A 22,081-nucleotide genomic window follows, 5' to 3' on the forward strand; every position below is an offset into this window, starting at 1 on the left:
GTGAATAAAACAGAAAATGAACAGCTCGTTTATATCTCTACAGGTTAGTTTGGGCCAAAAAAATGTTATACAACAAATTAAATGGCAATTCTAGTAAAGGGTAAGATCACGAAGAGTGAAGATAAAAAGCAAGAGCAGATTCAAGAGGAAAACCAATATAAACACAAAAAAGCATAATAAAAACAATAAATGGGATGCTCCAAATGAAACACTCCACATGAAGATGGACCTTTACTTGTCCCAAACGCACGGGAAGATTTTTAATCCGATAGGATTGACGTACGTGGTTACAAATCTTTTCGCGAAAATAAACATACAAACTATTTTGCTGTATAGGATAACAGTGAACAACCTGAAGAACAACATTTAGTAAACCCTAAAATCTTGAAGAAATTGTTTATGACAAAATTTCAAACACTTGGTATGTGAAATAAGAAGCAAATACATCATTTTAAAATGTAACCCTTCATGTAGCAGTATCTAACATGTATGTGCTCATTAAAACGGTGACATGCCTTTTAATTATCTGAAAATAATTTCAAACCTAACCCGTCAAACCTAACTCTTCAAACCTATGCCAAACCTAGAACTTCTGCTCCAAAATGGAATCTTTTTTGCGTCTCATCTACACTCTACAGACTTGGCATTTAATATGGAATATTTTTTTTGTGGGGGTGAACTTACTTTTCAAGATGACTTAGAACCAAAAGTTCATTGGAATTATGTTGAAATTATTCTAGATTTTGTTAATGTGACCTTTAACAGAAACAAAAACCACATTTGACCTTTTGAAGCAAATAAATTGATCCTTGAAAGTGATGTCAACTGATATCGAACTCAATTCATGGACAGTACTTTGTTAAACTTCTGTACGTTTTCCAGGAGTATCTCTTTATTTTGCACATTAGCCAAAAAATTTTTTAACAAAAGTGAAATTACGGATTACGGACAGTAAAATTACAGTTCAGTACTTCGTGTAACCCCCACGAGCATTCAGGAGAGCACGTACACGTTGAGGCATGCTGTTCACGAGATTTGCCAAGGTTTGGACAGGAATCGCTTGCCATGCAGTGACAATAGCCTGCTGCAATTCACGCACAGAGGTGGGCTGCTGGTCCAAGTGGTCGATTTGACACTTTAATTCAGCCCATAAGTTCTCTATCGGATTCATATCCGGGGACATGGCAGGCCACTCCATATGCTCTACACCACGGTCAGCAAGAAAGTGTAAGATCATGCGAGCACGATGAGGCCATGCATTGTCATCTTGGAAGACAAAGTTTCCTCGAAAGGCTGCACGAGCAAATGGAAGCAATGTTTCTTCCAGAATGGCCCTGTACTTGAACTGGTTCAGGTTTCCATTCAGAACAACCAGGTCAGTTTTGCCCCCTGCATGAAAAGCAGCCCAAACGGTCACCCCACCACCTCCAGCTTGGACTCTTGGCACTATACAATCTTTGTTGTAGGCTTCATGCACTTGTCTGCGCACTTGGACGCAGCCATCTTGACGATAGACCAGAAATCTAGACTCGTCACTGAAGATCACGTGATTCCAGTGTCCTGGCTGCCATTGACGGTGCTCTCTGGCCCACTGCAATCGGCGCTGGCGGTGTTGTCTGGTCAGGCGTGGCTTTCTCAGGGGATGCCTGACACGATAGCCTGCTTGAACCAGTCGTTGGTTGACTAGCCTTCTGGACACAGGCACATTTGTCAGTTGCTGCCACTCAGCCATAAGCTGCTTAGCTGACTTGGTACGGCCATTGCGGACTAACCGGTGCAGCTGGCGATCATCCCTCCTTGTGGTTCTGCGGGGACGTCCTGGCCTCGGTATTGGAGTAGGAACACCCCTCTGAGCATTTCGTTTCAGGATCTTTGACACCTGACCTTGAGTGATGCCATACTGCCGAGCAATAGCACGCCGTTTCATGCCGTAATTTCGTAAAGCCACCACTCCATGACAAACAGCATTGTTGAGTTGATGGACCATCTCCAGAGGAAGCGGCAGTTGTTTTCCACTGATACAGAACGCAACAACCCTTGTATACCCAACTGTGAAGCCAATCATCAAATGCACCTGTCCGTACATTTTGCCACGCCACCTGTGATATAATCCTGTTGTTGACTTCTTGCTGCGACAGACAATCAGTGACATGGTTCTTTTAACAAATAAATCACCAATGTGTAAAAGAAACTCACCAGATTGATATACTGAGTTAAGAAAGTAAACCCAAGTCAAGAAAAAAAAATATTCCATATTAAATGCCAAGTCTGTATATGTATACTATAAAAGTGAAATAGTATCTTTTTTTGTAAATATACAGTCACATGAAAAAGTAAGTACACCCCATGTAAAGTTTTTACTTTTTCAACATATTTCAACATACAGCTATTTGATCTTCATTTCAACAATATTGATAGATAAAGGTGATATAATATATCAAATATCATGAAACATTTACATTTTGTAGTCCATTGTATCATTTAAATAAACATAAATGCAAATTACGCATGTGGAAAAAGTAAGGACACCCTTGGCTCTGATAGGTGGTATTGCCCCCTTTGGCAGAAACAACCTCAAGTAGGCGTTTCTTATAACTGTCTACCAGTCTCTGACATCGACTGGGAGAAATTTTTGCTCACTCCTCTATGCATAATTATTTCAGCTGTGCGATGTTTGAGGGGTTTCTTGCATGCACAGCTCGTTTCAAATCCCCCCACAACACCTCGGTGGGACTTAGATCCGGGATTTGACTTGGCCATTCCAGAACCCTCCATTTCTTTCTTTTCAGCCATTCCTTGGTGGATTTACTGGTATGTTTAGGGTCATTGTCATGTTGCAAGGTCCACCTTTGGTTGAGGTTCAAATTTCCGACAGATGGCCTCACATTATCCTCAAGCACCCTCTGGTACAATGAAGAATTCATAGTGGAGTCTATGATGGTGAGCTGCCCAGGCCCTGATGCAGCAAAGCTGCCCCAAGCCATAATATTTCCACCACCATGCTTTACAGTTGGTATCAGGTTCTTGTGGTCAAATGCTGTCTTTGGTTTTCGCCAAACATGTCTTCTGGTACTGTGGCCAAATAGCTCTACCTTTGACTCGTCTGTCCAGAGCACATTGTTCCAGAAGTGCTGGTCTTTGCCTAGGTGTTCATTGGCAAACTTTAGTCTAGCCCTGATGTTCTTTCTGGGCAGCAAAGGTTTCCTCCTGGCACACCTCCCATGTCGATTAAATTTGTGCAGCCTCTTTCTAATGGTAGACTCGTGCACTTTGACATCAACAGTGGCAAGAGCTACCTGTAGGTCCCGTGATGACATTCTGGGGTTCTTGGAGACTTCTTTCAGCATCTTGCGGACTGCTCTCGGGCTGAACTTGCTGGGGCGGCCTGGCCTGAACAAGTTGGCAGTTGTTTGGAATCTTCTCCACTTGTAGATGATCTTCCGGACAGTCGAATGATTGATTTCAAATTGTTTGGAGATCTTTTTAAATCCCTTGCCAGACTGGTAGGCATCTATACCCTCCTTTCTGAAGGCCTCAGAGAGCTCTTTTGATCTAGGCATGGTGATGCCGCACACTTCAACAACAAAGAGCAAACCAAACTAAATGTCAGGTTTAAATAAGACAGGTTCCTCCAAGATCCTCTCTAACGATGTTTTAATCATTTGCACCTGAGCTGGTGCACCTGATTCTAATTTTAGGTATTTGAAGTAGTGATAAATGTCGGGGTGTACTTACTTTTTTCACATGCGAAATTTGCATTTTTGTTGATTTAAATTATACAATGGACTACAAAATGTAAATGTTTCATGATATTTGTTATATTGTATCACCTTTATCTATCAATATTGTTGAAATGAAGATCAAATAGCTGTATGTTGAAATATGTTGAAAAAGTCAAAACTTTACATGGGGTGTACTTACTTTTTCACGTGACTGTATATATATATTTAGTATCTGTAATTTGGCTATCCAGGTCGATTCCATATAGTATCCAGGTATTTAGTATCCAGGTCGACTCCATATCGTGAGTGGATACCAGAGATAATGTTACCGTGTGGCAGGCGGTGCTTATCGCTCCCAGTAAGGCGCAGGAGTAGCTGTATGGAACAGCTGTCGAGGTGGTTCCCCACTGATGGTATGAAGTCGCATAATGACTGAAATATATATATATATTGAAACAAATCCAACAAAGTTTTTCGAGTTGCCAAAGGGTACCCCAAGTATGGTTTCTTTCTGGGTAGCATCTGAGGGAGGGGGTTCAGGGTGGAGGGTGGGGGGGAAGGGAAGGCACCAATTATCTGTTAATTGCATAGCGCCACCCGTTGGTAGCCGGTATTACAAATCTTATATAAAGAAAGTTTAAACAACATAATGTTGTTGAAATTCGGGTGAGAATAATTCAAAATTATGAAAATCATTCATTTCACTCTTTTAAGTGGAGGTTCAAACCAAAGCACCCGACACGGAGCATTGCAGCAAAGCAAAAGCGGTTTTTGCTGGCGCCATGTATAAACAGCAAGGATGGTTGAGGGCAATGTTAGCTGTCCTCCAATCAGATGGAAGATGACCCCTCAGGCAAATTATACAGTGAACAGAGGAGATTGTGAAGTTTATACATGTTGTCTTTTCATTAAATCCACTAGCAAAGCAAAATTTGGATTTGAGATCAAAAGATGAACACGAGGCAGGAATACAGATGGTCAGCTTTTATTTCTCGGTATTTCTATGTATATTTATTTTACCATTGTAGAACAGCACTTTTTATGTTCACTCTCCCAATGTTAGGTAAGCATAAGTATTGGAACAGAATAACTTGAAGTAAATTAATGTCATATAATAGTTAGTATTTGGTTGCATATCCCTTTCATGCAATAACTGCAATGACCATGTGACCCATCGACATCACCGAACTCTTGGTATCTTCCTTTGAGATGCTTTGCCAATCCTTTACTGCAGCCATTTTCAGTTGTTGTTTGTTTTTGGGGGTTTCTGACTTCAGTCTTCTCTTCAGTTAGTGAAATGCTCCATCAGATTTAAATCATGAGATTGACTTGTCCAGTCTAAAACTTTCCATGTTTTCCCCCTGATGAACTCCTTAGTTGCACTGCACAATGGGTTTGGAGGTATTTTCTTCGACATCAGCAGACAAAATGTATCTGTACACTTCTGAGTTCATTCTGCTTGAAGTTCATCTTCATCAATAGTTACATCATTAACTAGAACGGCACTCAGTAGAGAGCATACCTCCGCCTGGTTGGCTATATCACCCAATGGTGAAGAATCACTTAAAAAATTAAATAATTCTCATATCCGAATCCATATTCAGATCTTCACCAAAATCGAATCCAATCGTCTTTGTCAGACACCCAACCGGTCCACCAAGTTTCATCCAAATATGTGCACAACGTTTTGAGATATCCTGCTATGTATCGTTTTTGGCCCCATCTCCCAATGGTGAAGAATCACTTTAAAACTCTAGTAGCCAGATCCGAATCCAGATCTTCACCAAATTCTAATCCAATAGTCTTTGTCAGACACCCAACCTCTCCACCAAGTTTCATCCAAATCTGTCCAAAACTTTTTGAGATATCGTGCTATGTATCGTTTTTGGCCCTATCTCCCAATGGTGAAGAATCACTTAAAAACTCTAGTAGCCGGATCCGAATCCAGATCTTCACCAAAATCTAATCATTTCGTCCTTGTCACATACGTTGCATCTCTGCCAAATTTCGTCCGAATCCGTCCACCGATTTTTGAGATATTTTGTTCACAAACAAAAAACAAACAAATGGACAGGCAAACAGACAGGGGTGAAAACAACCTCAATCCACCTTTGGTGACGGAGGTAATAAAAATGAGAGCCAGTTCCAGAGGCAGCCATGCAAGCCCAAGCCATTACCCTACCTCCACCATGCTTCACAGATGAGGTAGTTTGCTTTGGATCAAATGCAGTTCCTTCCTTTCTCCATACTTCCACCTTTCCATCACTTTGGTAAAGGTTCCTCTTGGTCTCACCTGCCCATAAAACTTTGTTCCAGAACCCACTGGCTCACCTCTGTACTTCTTGACGAATTCTTATCTGGCCTTTCTACTTTTGGTGCTGATGGGAGGTTTGCATGTTGCAGTGTAGCCTTTGTAATTCTGCTGTCAGTCTTCTGTGAACGGTAGCTTGTGATACTTTTACTCCTGCACTCTGGAGGTTGTTGGTGATGTCACGAACAGTTGTTTTAGGGTTTTCCTTCACAGCTCTGATTATTTTTCTGTCATCAAATGCAATTGTTTCCATCAATTCCAAATTGTCTTGTTTGGGATGTAGGGGGTGCAAAGGGGGAGGCATAAATTCTCTATGTAAATGTGTACCGTGTAGCGCCACCTTGTGGTGGTGGTGGCAGAGGGTATTATAATTTTCTTTTTTTACCTGGGCAACACTGAGGTTAAAGCACTCTTTGCATGGATAAATTAACCAGAGGGAGCCGAGGATATCATGTGAGGGAAATATTTCGAGCAGCAAGAGATATGTGGCCGTGATGAGGGGCGGTTGGGGTGAGGCGTGGTGGGGGGTTTGGGTGGGGAGTTGGGGTGAGGTGTGGTGGTAGGGGGTATTGTGATTTGACCCGGTGTGTACTCCGGTTTAGAATAGGTACACCATATCCCTGCGTGTCGTAAGAGGCGACTAAAAAGGGTTGGCGTCAGGAAGGGCATCCGGCCATAAAAAAACATTGCCTCAAAAGAGAACCATGACAATTACAACTACATATGGGCAGGGTACAGCCCGAAGTACCCCGTGGGGGACCACACTCCCTCTCGTCAAAACTCAAGGTGGGGAACCCGATCGAAGCAAGGGTGGAAATCATTCCATTTATGGCAACGAAACGTCCGATTCCCGAAGTGGAGATCGGTTTCTGAGGTTTGGGACAAGGAATGTAGGGACAATGACAGGGAGATCAGGAGAAGTGGTGGAAGTATTGGTCAGAAGAAGAGTGGACATATGTTGTGTGCAAGAGACGAGATGGAAGGGAAGTGGTGTGAGAATGGTGAAGGGTAGGCAGTGACAGAAATACAAGTTTGTGTGGCAAGGGTGCCGTGAGGGCGTGCATGGTGTTGTTGTCCTGTTTTCTGAGGAGTTTGGAGACAGTGTGGTGAGTGTGACTAGAGTGAGTGAGAGGTTGATGATTGTGAAAATGATGATTGGAAAACTCTTGGTGAACGTCATCTCGGGATATGCTCCGCAGGTTGGCCGGAGCGATGAAGAGAAGGACAAGTTCTGGTGTGCAATAGAGAAGCTGATGGAAAACGTGAAAGATGAGGAAGTTGTTGTGGTAGGAGGAGACCTAAATGGACACGTGGGAAGGAGTATGGACGGTTTTGAAGGAGTTCATGGGGGTTATGGATATGGTGTGAGAAATGGAGAAGGTGAAAGGATTTTGGAGTTTGCTGATGGAGCTGATTTGTTGATTTGTAATACTCAGTTCCAGAAAGAGGATAATAAGCTTGTTACATACACGTCAGGTGGGTCGACGACAACCGTTGACTACCTGATGGTGCGTAGGCGAGATAGGGGACACCTCCGGGACACAAAGGTGATCCCGGGGGAGGAGGCTGTTTCACAGCACCACTTGGTTGTCTGCGACATAAGGGTGAAAGGTGCGAGGAGAGCTCGGCGGGTGAAGTACCAACCGAGAATGAAGGTGTGGAGGTTGAAAGAGGTGACAGTAAGGGAGGCATCAAAAGAGAGGCTGAGTAGGGTAGAGGATGATGTGGTTGAGCTTGAAAGTGGTTGGATGTCAATGAAAGATAGTCTGTTGGTGAGGTATGTGGATGGAAAAAAGGACCACCGAAGCACTCGGAAACATGGTGGTGGGATGATGAAGTTGGAAAGAGGATTGACGAGAAGAGGAAGAAGTTCAAGGAGTGGCAGAAGGTGAAGGGTAGGGGGGCAGAAAAAGCAGAGCAGGAAAGTTATAAAGCAGCCAAGAAGGCTGCAAAGAAAGAGGTAGCAAAGGCGCAGGAGGCATGTAGGAAAATGTTCGGAGAACGCTTGGATTCGGAAGAGGGTCAGAGAGCGGTTTTCACGATTGCAAAGCAGATAGCGAAAGAGAGGTGTGATGTGATGGGGGTGAGTTGCTTGAAGGATGAAGTGGGACAAATCGTTGTGGACCCAGATGGAATTAAAGGAAGATGGAAGAGATATATGGAAATGCTGTTGAATGCAGAGAATGAATGGGATGGCAACATAGAGAGTAACCCAGTTTTAGGACCGGCAGAGAAGATAACTGAGAAGGAAGTTGAGGAAGCGATAAAAGCAATGAAGAGTAGAAAAGCGGGAGGGCTGACGGGAGTTGTGGGAGATATGTTGAAGGCAGCAGGAAGTTGGGGTGTGAAGAGAATGACAGAAATCTGTAATCTGGTGGTGAAAGAAGGCCGCATTCTAGTGGATTGGGAACTGAGTACCTTCGTCCTTCTATACAAGGGAAAAGGTAACCCTTTGGACTGTGACTCGTATCGAGGGATAAAGTTATTGGAGCATGGAATGAAGGTATTGGAAAGGGTGTTGGAGAGGAGGATAAGGAAGAAAGTGAAGATCGACGAAATGCAGTTTGGATTTATGCCAGGAAGAGGAACGACAGAAGCGCTTTTTTTATTGTAAGGCAGTTGCAGGAGAAGTACATGGCGAAGAGGAAGAAGTGGTTTCTTGGGTTTGTTGATCTGGAGAAAGCATTCGATCGGGTTCCACGCGAAGTAGTGACATGGGCATTGAGGAAGTTAGGAGTGGAGAAATGGTTGATCAGAGTAGTGATGGCAATGTACAAAAGAGCGCGCACAGCTGTAAGGACGGGAACAGTGGTGAGTTTGAGGTGAAGGTGGGAGTGCATCAGGGGTCGGTACTAAGTCCACTACTATTTGTAGCTGTGATGGATGTGCTGGCTCAGAACGTAAAGGAGGGTTTACCGTGGGAGTTGTTGTATGCAGATGATCTGGTGTTGATTGCGGAAAGTATGGAAGGACTGAAGGAAAAGATGAACAAGTGGAAGGATTGTATGGAGACAAAAGGTCTGAAGGTGAATATCGGAAAGAGGAAGGTGATGGCAAGTGGTAAAGCATGTGGTGAGGTGGAAAGAACTGGGAAGTGGCCGTGTGATGTGTGCAGGAAGGGTGTCGGAGTGAACTCCATTCAATGTACAATGTGCGCTGAGTGGGTTCATCAAAAATGTAGTGGTCTGAGAGGGTCATTAACCAGTGTGGCAGCTACATTCAAATGTAAGGTGTGCACAGAGGGAGCTGCAGATGGAGGAAATGTTGAGTTGGATCTTGGAGACGGCATGAAGCTGGAAGGTGTGAAAACATTTTGCTACCTCGGAGACATGCTGAATGGAGAAGGTGGATCAGACTCGGCAACGGTTGCTAGAGTGAGATGTGCATGGAAGAAGTTTCGGGAACTGAGTGGTGTGCTGACGAGGAGGGGAGTGTCGTTGAAGCTGAAGGGAAAGGTGTATGCTGCATGTGTGAGAAGTGTTATGATTTATGGGAGCGAGACATGGGTAATGAACGTAGAGCAGCAGCGAAGGCTGGAAAGGGTGGAAATGCGAATGGTTCAGTGGATGTGCGGAGTATCGTTGAGAGAGAGGAAGACAAATGATGAATTGTGAAAGACGATGGGAATAGAGCCTATGATGGATGCTGTGAAGAGAAACAGGTTGAGATGGTTTGGTCATGTGTTGAGGAAGGATGAAAGTGACTGGTTGAGAAGAGTGATGGAAATGAATGTAGAAGGAAGTAGAGGACGGGGAAGACCGAGAAAGACTTGGCTAAAGATGGTGGAAGAAGAAATGCGGGCAAGGGGGTTAACAAGGGTGAGATGCAGAAAATAGGGCAAGATGGAGAAGATTGTCATGGGGACCGCAAGGCCAACCCCTGCTCTAGCAGGGAAAATGGCCTTAAAATGCATGTTTTTGTTGTTGTTGTAGATAGGCGTTGGGAAACACCAATGTCTCCGTTATTTGATTAAATCCATCAGCGAAGTGACGGGTACTTTTGCTACTTCCCAATGTTTGTGCTATGGTTCTAATTGAATTATTTTGTTCTTTCAGATTCCAAATTGCTTATTTTTCTTTCATAGACAGTTCTCAGGTTTTCATGTTGGTTTATGCCTACAGACGCCAAAGGCAGACTCCCAAAGCAACAGCAAAGGCTAAAACCAAGAATAAACATTTACATTTCTTTTATGTGTGAACGATCAATGCCATGAGAAACACCTGTTCCAATACTTATGCTAACCTAAAATGGGAGGACTGAACATAAAAAGTGCTGTTGTTAGACAACAGCACTATACGATGGTTAAACCTATATGAATATAAATACCAATAAATAAAAGCTGATCTTCTCTACTCTTGCCTCGTATTCATGTTTTGATCTCAAATCCAAATTTCTTGAGTTTGGATTTGACTTCACTGTTCCAATACTTATGAAGGGCACTTTATGACAACGTGGTAATTACATGTAATGTGGTAATTACAAAACCACAAAATAAAATGATCACTGAAGAGCTGCATCAGGTACATCATGTGCCCCTCCAATTAAAAACAAAATGCTGAAAATTGTGGCAAACTACAAAATCCTAGTTTCTTACCGGACGGGAAAGTTGAGCACACCCAGCCATTTGATGTGAAAAATTACAAGCAATATTACATTGATCTTGTCCTCAAAAAAGATGCTTCCCCAATCTGATACCTGCAACCTGCAAAATCCCAAGTTGTTGATGTTTTGAAGGCCATTTCATACTGTACGAGATGTCAGATTTTAACTGCAGACAAACTCAAACAGAAAAACATAGGACGGCACTTGTAGAGCACATAGTATCGCATCACACACTCATTCTGAACAAAAATACCATAGTTAACTGAACACGCTACTATTATGGTCCACTCCTATTAGGGCCCATATACACATATCATCCACGCACCCTATTAGGTCACATGCATTGCCTTTATCTGTGGCTTCATTTATAGACAACTAGGATATTTAGCAACCCCTTTTGTGCACATAAAGGCTAAATTGCTTCAATGAAGGACTTCCTGGAGAGGGAGTTCACTTTTGCTGGAGTTCCTCAAGACGGTGTTCTGGGCCCTGTGCTTTTCTTCTAATATTCTTCAATGATCTCTCTGATTCTATGGAAAATCCTCTCCATCTTTTTGCTGACGACTCCACCTCTGCCGTTCCATCTCTTGTCCCTCAGATCGGCAGTCTGCAGCCTCCTCACTCTCTGCAGACCTGGACAAAATGACAGACAGGTCAAACAAGTGGAACATGTCTTTCAATCCTGACAAATCTCACACTCTTACTTTGTCTCTCTGAAAAGACCGTCTGGACAACCCTCCCATCCACTTTATCAATAATCCTCTCCAAGAAGTTCTGTCACTCAAGCTTTTGGGTCTCACGATCCTCCATTAACTTTCTGGGAAAACCACATTTCCAAGCTGGCCTCCAAAGCCAGTCGCCGACTGGGCATCCTCCGTCGTGCGAAGTCCTTGCTTGGCACACCTGAGCTCCTCACCACATACAAAGGTTGGAGTACCGCTCTCCCTTCTGGGCTGCTGGTGCTCACCTCACACCTAGTTCGGCTTCACGTTGTAGAAACCAAGGCTTTTAGAATCATTGGTATCTCCCACAACAAAATTTATTGTGAGGGTCTGTCTTTCTCTCACCGCAGACAAGTTGGTGGTATTTCTGTCTTCTATCGCCTCCTTTCCGGCGCCTTGCATCCCCTCTCCCACAGATCTCCCGATGTCCCTGTTCCCTACTGTTGTTGTGCTTCTTTCTCTTTCTCTCTCCTTATTATCTCCTGTTTCCTTTGTTAGATGTTCTGTGTCGCTCTTATACGAGTCTCGACTTGGTATACAAAAAATATTATGAATATGAAAATCATTTCAGACTATATTATCCATGGCTGGTCAATCATGTGTCTATCTATATTATAAAAGGAGCCATGTCTGTGTGTTTGTCGTGTTATCCCTGCACGGAGAGCAGTATCCCAGGAATCCTTCTTTGTTAACTTAAGATCGGATTTCAATGAAACCACTCTCAGGAAGTAAACATAACTACGTATCCCTCTCCCTAAAATATGTTTTATCCACCACGTTGATTCCAAATCTCCACGAATCAAAATCACTCAATTACATTATTTAAAAATAATAATAATAATAACTTCCTCCATCTTCCTCATTCAATCCCGTTTCTCATATCGATTAGATTCAGCAAGCGCTTGCTGTATTCAATACTTTTTCTTTCAACATTTCCATTTTATTATCGCCCTATCAAACACCATTTCCGAATATACACCGTCTATTAAAGCATCACCAAGCAGGTCGCTCTACAGTCTACTTGCAACACAAAACAAATTGGTGTTCCCGTCAGCGAAGAGACTGGTCTTATATTCTAATCTATACTATAAAAGGAGCCGTGTCTGTCTGTCTGGTTTGTTGTGTTTTAACTTCAGAACGTATTGACGGATTTCAATAAATCCAACTACGGTGGATTCGGGTAACTCCCGGGAATGTTTGTGATAAAAAAAAATATATATATTGTTGCGAATATGGAATTTGGCCTCCATATCCGCTTGTAAATATTCCCCTATTTTCCCCAATACTCCCCAACTATCCCCAATCCCCCATTCCCTAGTCCCATTGTCTGTAAACAACAATCAGTAGAGCCGACCTTCCCCTTTTTCCCCCATTAAATGTCGTGCCCAGGTCCACCGCACCACACGTAGACCACTTTCGGACATCTTGCTAGTTATTCTTAGTCTATGTCAGTTAAGGCCTCGTTTCCATTAATTATGACTCTTCGTTGCACCAGAATGTGATTATATGGCACCAGTAGTGAGTTTAGGACCTTTCCCATACCTCCTCCCATCTTCTTCCCCGTCTACAACAACAGAGGGGCACGGCGCTGCGCGGGGGGGAGTGTGCGTCCTCCCACCGGCTCGGTTAGCCGCCATCGACAATGCGCTCCAGACAACGCGCTCCAGACCATGCGCTCCACGGGGTTACCACAAAGGGGCTCCTTGTCAGCTCCTCGTCAAGGGCGGAGCCGGTAACCCCCCCCGCACGCACCCAATGAGAAGCAACGTGCCGATTCCACGAGGCGGAGCTAACGAGCCGAGGGCGTGTCACTCCCCGCCGGATATACGCGGCCCCGCGCCGGATGTGACGTGAGATGCGCCCCCAGCTTGAGACGAAAAGACGCCACCTCGAGCGCTGTGCAACCTTCCGCATCTCTGGACCGGACCGGGTCGATCCTGCCCTGAGCCCAGGTGCACCTGGAGCCATCGACAACCGCTTTCCTGCCATCAACCCCCGTGTGAGTCAGCCTTGTCCCGTTTACCTGTCGTCTGTTGGGGGTTAATATAAGGTTGTGTTTAAGTGCCTATCTTCCTTTGCTGTCCCTCTCGTCCCTGTAATCTGACCTTCCGTAACGAATATAATCTCCTCCGGAGGTCTTGAGAACTGAACCCTGGGAGTCGTGTCATTTGAAACCCAGCCGTGTGTCTGTTCTTTCATTGACCTAGCATAGCGCGACTAGTCAACGTTCGGGTATAATATCGAGTATAATCTTGTGCAGACGTGGTCATCCCAAAACCGCTCGGTGAATAACATCCAAGCCACGTCTGTAACAATTGGTGTCGAGGAGTGGAATTCGAACCCGGGACTAAATTTATTAGGCCCAAATTTGTAACAAGTAGAATCAATTCGGAGCGCGTTTCCCGCGCGTTATTAGGCCTAAATTTGTAACAAGTAGAATCGATTCGGAGCGCGTTTCCCGCGCGAAATTATAACGGCGAAATTTGAATTTGTTTTACGAAAATAAAAAAAAACCGAATTTTGAAAGTCGCGCTATGGCGGATCAAGACAGCTGGGGTCCGGTAAAGGAGAGTGAGGTAGGGTCGATCCAGGACCAAATTGAGGGACAAGAGGAGAGCGAAGCAGTGAGGGCGGCAGGTTCGCAAAATAGCGCCGTCACGCACGAAGTAGCGGGCGCGCAAAATGGCGCCTCGCAAGAGCGCGTGGTAGCCGAGGCCGCTGTATCAACGGGCTTTAACATGCAGCCGATTGACATGCAGGCCCTCATTGCGCAGTTACAGGCAGCTGTACAGATGAGTATGGAGAGCCAAATTGAGCGATTGGGTGAGCGGTTGGGGAACCGGATGGATGCTCAGGGTGAGCGATTGGAGGACCAAATGGGGGTAATGGGGAACCGGATGGATGCTCAGGGTGAGCGATTGGAGGGCAAAATAGGGGTAATGAGGGACGAAGCGAGGGGTACCAGTGAGGGATTAGACAATAATTTTAAGGGATTAGACAATAATTTTAAGGGATTAGACAATAATTTTAAGGAATTAGACATGAAATTTGGGAAATTAGACGATAGATTAGGGGAAATACAGGAGGGGTTAACGGGGGTAGAAAACAGAATGGCCGCTCAAGAGAATCAAATGGAAGGGATGCAAAAAGGGTTAGAGGGGTTAGAAAACACCATGGAAGGCAAATTGAGGGACATGAGGGACCAAGCGGAAAGGGAAGTTAACCAAATGGGGCAGCAGATAGAGGGGGTCAGAATGGGGGTAGAAACCAAACTGGATGCTCACAGGGAGGAAATGGAGCAGATGAGGGTGGCATCTGGGCAGGAGATGCAAGTGATGGGAGAAGAGATCAGAAGAGGTGTGAGTGAGGAGGTCGGAGGAGTGCGCGAGGAGGTGAGGCACTGTAAGGAGCACATGGAGAAGGAGGTGAGAAAGGGGACTGTAAAATTGCAAGGGGGCATAGAGGACCTGACGCAGGAGGTGGAGCAGCTGACGGTGGGACAAACGGAGTTAGTGGAGCAGGTTCAAAGGAACACTGCGGTATTAGGAGGGTTAAAAGCGACACAAAACGACATAAAAAACGACTTGATAGCGACAAAGAGGGAATGTCAGATGGTACGTGAGGGACTGACAACGAGGTTGGACGAGGTGATAGAGGTAATGGAGACGAAGGACCGGCAGGTGAGGACGCACCTGGAAACGGTCAAGGTAGCCTTAGAGGACGAGCTGGAGGAGACGTACCGGGGAATAAAAGAGGTGAAGCAGAAACTAGAAGAAGTGGAAGAAGGGATGAGCGAAATTAAGAAGCGACGGAGAGGGGATAACAAAGAGATAAAAGAGGAAGTAAAAGAATTGGTCCAAAGTCTGTGTTTGGATCGTGATGATGTGCTCATTAACCGGATGAGGGATTCCCAGGTGATGGAGGAGAAGCGAAGAGGAAGAGGACCCGGTGTAAGTGGTGACCAATATGGTCGTGCGTATGATGCGCCAGGGGATTTAAGAAGCTTGGGGGTCGAGATAGACCCGGGTGTTCGTGAGAGGCCACTGGTGAAGTGTGCGACAGGTCTGGTGTGCGAAAAAGGAGGTGTGCGAGAAAGTCCGACTCTGGGGTGTGTGAGGAAAAAGTGCACGCCAAGGAGTGAGGGTGCTGGCGAGAGTGAGTCGGTCGTAGCGAGTGTGCGAGGGAGCACATGGAAGCGCGGTGTGGTAAGTGTTACAGAGGGTGTGACGGGAGAGTGTGCGCAAGGGTGTGCGCGAGAGAGGTGTGTAACGGACAGGTGCATGAGGAAAGAGTGCGCTGTCAGAAGTAAGGAAGAATGCACACCTGTGGTGAGTGTTACAGAGGGTGTAACGGGAGAGTGTGCGCGAGAAAGGTGTGTGACGGACAGGTGCATGAGGAAAGAGTGCGCTGTCAAGAGTAAGGGTGAGTGCGCTGTCAAGAATGGAGGTGAGAGTAGTGAGAGTGACAAGGAGAGTGAGTTGGTTGTGACAGGTGAGCGAGGATGTACACCTGGGATGGAAGGATGCACACCTGGAATGGTAGAGCGTGAGTGGGAATGCACGCTGGAGTTGGTGGTGAGGCACATGGTTGGGTGTGCGAATGAGGGCACACCTGTGATTGTCACAGAGGAGGGGGCGCGAAGCGGTGTTTTGGTGAGGTGTGCGACCAACGAATGTGTGCCAAAGTGTTCGGTGGTCAGGTGTGTGACCAAGGCTGTGAGTGGAATGAGGGTACCTGGGTGTGTAAGGAAAGGTACGAGGAGCATGAGCACGGCTGGATGTGTGAGCAAGGAACGGGCTTCGGGGTGTAAGCATGCAGGTGAAGCATCGACATTAAACGGGTTAGAGGTTAGGTCGACTTTTAGCCGAATCGGGCCCTCGGTGCGTGCTGGGCCTCGCTTTGAACGGCCGCGTCCGTGCTCCACTAGGCGGAGCGGGCAGCCCGATAGGAAGGGTCGTTATGGCGACCACGTTTTGTTGAGACGTGCCGGCAGGTCGAGATCGGGACATTGGATGGCTCCACGCCGAGGTGGTGCGTGGGATCTCGGCCCGGGTAAGCCCCCGTCCCTGCCCCGAATGCCGGACGCATCCAGCCGCTGGCACAAAACAACCAGCATCCATTGCTTGGCTTTACGAAGCCGGGCTTTGGACAGGGATTGGCGCACCGAGAGGTATTAGTGAGTCGACTGGGTGATGAGGTTAGTGTTTTGGACCCAAAATTAGAGAAAAACAAAATTTGATGATTGGCAAAGGATTGGCAGTAGTGATTGGCAGATGATGGGCAGTGATTGGAAAATTTTTGAATTGTTGGATTTGGACGAGCGAAATTGGTAGTGAGAGACCCCCGATGTGGTGGGATGGCAAAACCACCATCCTTCCCATATGGGGGGGCAAAGGAGCAATAGCATATGGTGTGTAGGGATCTAGCGAGGATTGACATTAGGTGACGTTAAGTTTAGTTAGTGACTGATACCTGTAGTAGGGACGCAGGTAGATTAGTGTGGATGATAATGACGAGGGAGCGCAATAGTTTAAAGGGACGACTGGGAAGCGCAAGTTTCAGAAGGGAGTAGTTAGCTGAGATGATGCCGTGTTTGTGAGAATTGAACAGGTGTGATTGCACAGGTGTGCAACTGGACAGGTGTGTGGAGCAGTGTATGAGTAGTGAGTGTGTGGATCAGCGCGAATGCGCTTGGGGAGAGAAGGGTGCAGGTGGCACCAGGTGTGAGAGCACAGGTGTGCAGGTACAGGTGTGTGGAGAGAGTTGGAGTGAGTGGTACGGAGTGGTGTGCATGGTGCGAAGGTGTGGATGGGGGAAGAGTGGACCCCTTTCACGAGTACCCGGGGCGGGTAGTGTAAGTGTTAGGTAGAGGGTGCAGGTAAATTGTGGTTGGATATTGGCATTTGTGGTGCGGTTGCAGAATGGTATTGTGGATGGGTGCATTAGTGTTGTGGAAATGGCTGGGCGTGTAGCCTGTTAGTGTGTGTAGTTGGTTGGGCACTCCACCACTGTGAGGATGTCGGCCAGGTGAGGCCGCAGGTGGGCTCTGGGAGCCGGTAGTTGTGAGTGGGTGCCTGAGGATCCCGGGTGTGGATCGGGCAGCCCAGTGCCAGAGAGGGCACGGAGTGGGGAGAGCGCCAGAGGGCCTTCCCCAGGTAGATAGGTTAGGGTAAGGAACAGGTAAGCTCGGAGGCAACTACAGTGGTGGAGGTGTGCAGGTGGGTAGACCCGCTGGGAGAGGTACACGCCACAGCCCAGAAATTGTGCGAGGGCACCGGGAGATGAATCGGGGGAGTGAGACCCCAAATTGAAGAGCACCACAGTTTGGCCAATGGGAATTGGTTTTTAGAACCCATAGTGTAAGAGGGCCAATGGTTTGGCCGGAGAAAGACCCCGGGTAGTGTAAAGTTGTTAAAGTCATTTAGGAGATAGTTAGGATTGATGAACCTGTCGCACCATACGCAGCCACTTACCTGAGGTGATGATGATGACTCCACACCTGTGTTTTCTTGGTTTGTAGCAGGAAATGAGATTGCTGTGGATTTGTGAGACGCATCACGACGTGGATGAGACATTGGGGTGATTCCATCTCTCCCTTCCTAGGAGGGACTGATGATGAATTGGTAATGGCAAATTTTGATGTTGAGTTGAAAATGGCAAATTTTGATGAGAGTTGAAAATGGCAAATTTGATTGGTTAGGAGGGAGAGAAGACGAATTTGGTTTATGGGAGGAACGGGGAAGACAGTAGGGATGTTTGTTGATTTGTAAAGTAGATGTTTATGGGTAGTGTTGTGTTTTGTGGATGCAGTAAGGGGTAAGGGAGGGGCCATGTAGGTTACCTGGTGGGGGGGGGCGTACGATAGGAACGTACCTGTCTCACCTGGTTCCCATGTGCCCCCAGTGTGCATCATCTTGTATTGCGTGCACTTTTGCGCCCTTACCACCTTACTCACTTGTCTTCTTCTTTTGTCTCCCACCTCCGAGGATCTGGCTTTGGGGTAGAGAGAGAGGAGAGAGCGGTGCTGGCTACGCAGTTGTAGGCCTGCACTTTCGCTGCTTGCTGCTTGGATCGATACACCATACGGACCGCAATGTTTGTGGCCACCCACAATGGACCGCAGTTCTTTTGCGGCCAAGCACCACCCGTGGAAGGACCTATGGGTCAACGTGGCACCTATGCCAAACAGGTGAACCACTTATAGTTGACACCACTGAAGGCCAAAATACAGAAATGGACGCGGTTGGCGCCTTTCTTTATTTTTGAAAAGAAGTAAGAAGGCCAAGTGCACCACACGAAGGCAAGACCAGCGGCAGAACATCGGCCGGCTGCGACACCACACAATGATTTATAAACACTTTATTGGTGCACCGGATGGTGCTCACTGTGTGATGGGGTGGTGCTTGATGCTTGGAAGGGGTGCTCTGCACGTTATTAAAGGCCGTAGGCCACAGAGCACTCGTGGGTTGGTGTATCGATGCTAGCATGCGTGCTCTCTCTATGCATAACATCTGCATGTGTTCCTCCAAAAACAGGTCCTGGATCGTAGTGTAAATATCAGCGTAGTCTTGTGTAAATAATGCTCCCTACCGGCTGTATGTTTAGTTTGAGGATTCTTTCCGGATTCGGTTATCCTGTGGGTGTGTTTCTGTGAGGAGAAGGGTGCAACGTCGCAGGGGGACATATTTACTCATTCGTGAATATCTGTAAAACTGTCGCACTCAGGGTAGAGTTAATAGTAGAGGGAACTACATTGCGTGCCACACTAAAGTAGGTAAAAATTTATCGGGTCGGGACGCCCCGAGGGTAGAGAAGGGTGCAATGTTGCGAATATGGAATTTGGCCTCCATATCCGCTTGTAAATATTCCCCTATTTTCCCCAATACTCCCCAACTATCCCCAATCCCCCATTCCCTAGTCCCATTGTCTGTAAACAACAATCAGTAGAGCCGACCTTCCCCTTTTTCCCCCATTAAATGTCGTGCCCAGGTCCACCGCACCACACGTAGACCACTTTCGGACATCTTGCTAGTTATTCTTAGTCTATGTCAGTTAAGGCCTCGTTTCCATTAATTATGACTCTTCGTTGCACCAGAATGTGATTATATGGCACCAGTAGTGAGTTTAGGACCTTTCCCATACCTCCTCCCATCTTCTTCCCCGTCTACAACAACAGAGGGGCACGGCGCTGCGCGGGGGGGAGTGTGCGTCCTCCCACCGGCTCGGTTAGCCGCCATCGACAATGCGCTCCAGACAACGCGCTCCAGACCATGCGCTCCACGGGGTTACCACAAAGGGGCTCCTTGTCAGCTCCTCGTCAAGGGCGGAGCCGGTACCCCCCCCCCCCGCACGCACCCAATGAGAAGCAACGTGCCGATTCCACGAGGCGGAGCTAACGAGCCGAGGGCGTGTCACTCCCCGCCGGATATACGCGGCCCCGCGCCGGATGTGACGTGAGATGCGCCCCCAGCTTGAGACAAAAAGACGCCACCTCGAGCGCTGTGCAACCTTCCGCATCTCTGGACCGGACCGGGTCGATCCTGCCCTGAGCCCAGGTGCACCTGGAGCCATCGACAACCGCTTTCCTGCCATCAACCCCCGTGTGAGTCAGCCTTGTCCCGTTTACCTGTCGTCTGTTGGGGGTTAATATAAGGTTGTGTTTAAGTGCCTATCTTCCTTTGCTGTCCCTCTCGTCCCTGTAATCTGACCTTCCGTAACGAATATAATCTCCTCCGGAGGTCTTGAGAACTGAACCCTGGGAGTCGTGTCATTTGAAACCCAGCCGTGTGTCTGTTCTTTCATTGACCTAGCATAGCGCGACTAGTCAACGTTCGGGTATAATATCGAGTATAATCTTGTGCAGACGTGGTCATCCCAAAACCGCTCGGTGAATAACATCCAAGCCACGTCTGTAACAATATGTACAGCATATATATAATTTTTATGGGTACATGAGCAAGCATGTCAAAACTGCAAATGGCAACACGTGACGTTGGTTATCCCTGCACGGAGAGCAGGATCTCCCAGGAATCCTTTCTTTTCTTCCCCCCATAGATTAGCCATCGCAGCAAAGATTGGTATTTCCATCAGCGAAGCGACGGGTCTTATATTCTAGTAATACAGTATATGAAGTTTTAGATTTTTCATATAAGGATTTTGATTTATCCAATTATGGCTGGGATACCACTTCACCAATGATATCATTATTATCACTATAAATACCCCATGGGGAGTTTGACATATGCCAAGTTTCAATTTTTTTCATTGAGCGGTTTCAGATAAAAAGTTGTCCAATTTTTTTTCCCTTTAATCCAATATGGTTGATATACCATGTGACCAATGACATTAGAGTTTTCAACAAAATATTCTCCATGGGGAGGGAGTCCTATGTTTATTCTACATGGGGAGTCCCTCCTACGTTTAAAGATTTGCACCGATCGGAAAAGCTGTTACGGAGAAAAAAAAAATTGAAGCAAAAATATACGCACACTCATACACGTTGCAATGGTCATGGCCCCCCCCCCCCCCCCCTTCAAGGCGAGACTAAATATTCCATAGTTTTGTCCTTCTGGCTATCAAGTGTAAATCTCCCATATAGTTATATACTTTTACAATATGTATGATTGTACACACGATGGACGAACGCACACACGCACAAGAAAAATCAGTCAGTACAAGATGTTAGGAGAAAGAAGTCTCAGGTTTACATCCTTTCCAGCATCCTGAAATAGTTGTTGACATCCAATTTTGCTTTTGAAACTACAAAAAAAAAGGAGGAAAAGGAGCTTTTTACCACTGGACGGTCCTGTGAAGAATAACCATTTGAAACAACACAATTGTGTAACTGCGGGTGATGAGCCACCCACCGCAAGTTCACTTTAGCATCAGAAATAAAGTTTTAATTTTAGAATGAACAGGCCAAGCAATTTCCTCCAATTAGGAATTAGAGCTGGTGACTCGTCATAGTTACCCCATGCGTGAATCGAAAAGCGGGGTGAAGCAATTGGTTCACTTTGTCTTTCTGGAGACGTCATTCTTTGATCGAGGAACAACTTTATTTCAATTGAACGTTATATTTTGAACACTGTGGAACACAATTGGAAAACAAACCTTGGGTTTAGCAGTAGTTTGGCTCTGAATTTGGTGAATTGTACGGAATCTCGTCCCGAGTGCGCATGCACATGGAGGAAGGAGTAAGGTAATTGTTCCAGACTGTCTGAAGTCAAACAAAATTGAAAATCATTCCAAACAGGAAACTTACTGTTTTTAGACGCGTCATAAAGGACACAAACAACAGACACAAATATCTAATGTAACGTGTTAAATAAAAAAGACGCTGCATCAACGGTGGTAACCTTCCACAATGTTTTTGTACAATCTTTAAAATCCGTATTTTATTTCAATTGAATTATATACTTCAACAATATAGAACACAAATTGCCTTCTTGCCACTCCCAAACGCCTCCAGTTTAGCAGTACTTGGACAAAATATTACTCCGTTTAACGCCATTTCGACCAATCAAATGTGCCACAAATGTGTCGAAACACAAATTAAATGTGTCAAATGTCTCAGCATTGGGGATTATCAAGGTTCAGACAAAATGGCCACTCGTAGGAAATGTAGATTGCGCTCCAAAACAGAAAGCAAGAGTTCAAAATATGATGCTGATATGATTTATATATTTTTTTGGAAGGAAATGTTTAGCACATCCACCAAGTCAATC

At 46.0% G+C, this 22,081-nt stretch overlaps 1 long non-coding RNA gene across 1 annotated transcript; it reads left to right on the top strand.

Annotated features, from left to right (window-relative positions):
* The first annotated feature begins 12,777 nt into the window (after positions 1-12,777).
* LOC144894141 (uncharacterized) lies at positions 12,778-20,110 on the top strand. Its single transcript, XR_013624848.1, has 2 exons — positions 12,778-13,356; positions 19,534-20,110. It is a non-coding gene; the product is annotated as an uncharacterized LOC144894141 (long non-coding RNA).
* Positions 20,111-22,081: the final 1,971 nt, after the last annotated feature.

The sequence above is a fragment of the Myxine glutinosa genome, chromosome 10 (genome assembly GCF_964187855.1).
Source record: "Myxine glutinosa chromosome 10, kmMyxGlut1.1, whole genome shotgun sequence".
NCBI lineage: Eukaryota > Metazoa > Chordata > Myxini > Myxiniformes > Myxinidae > Myxine > Myxine glutinosa.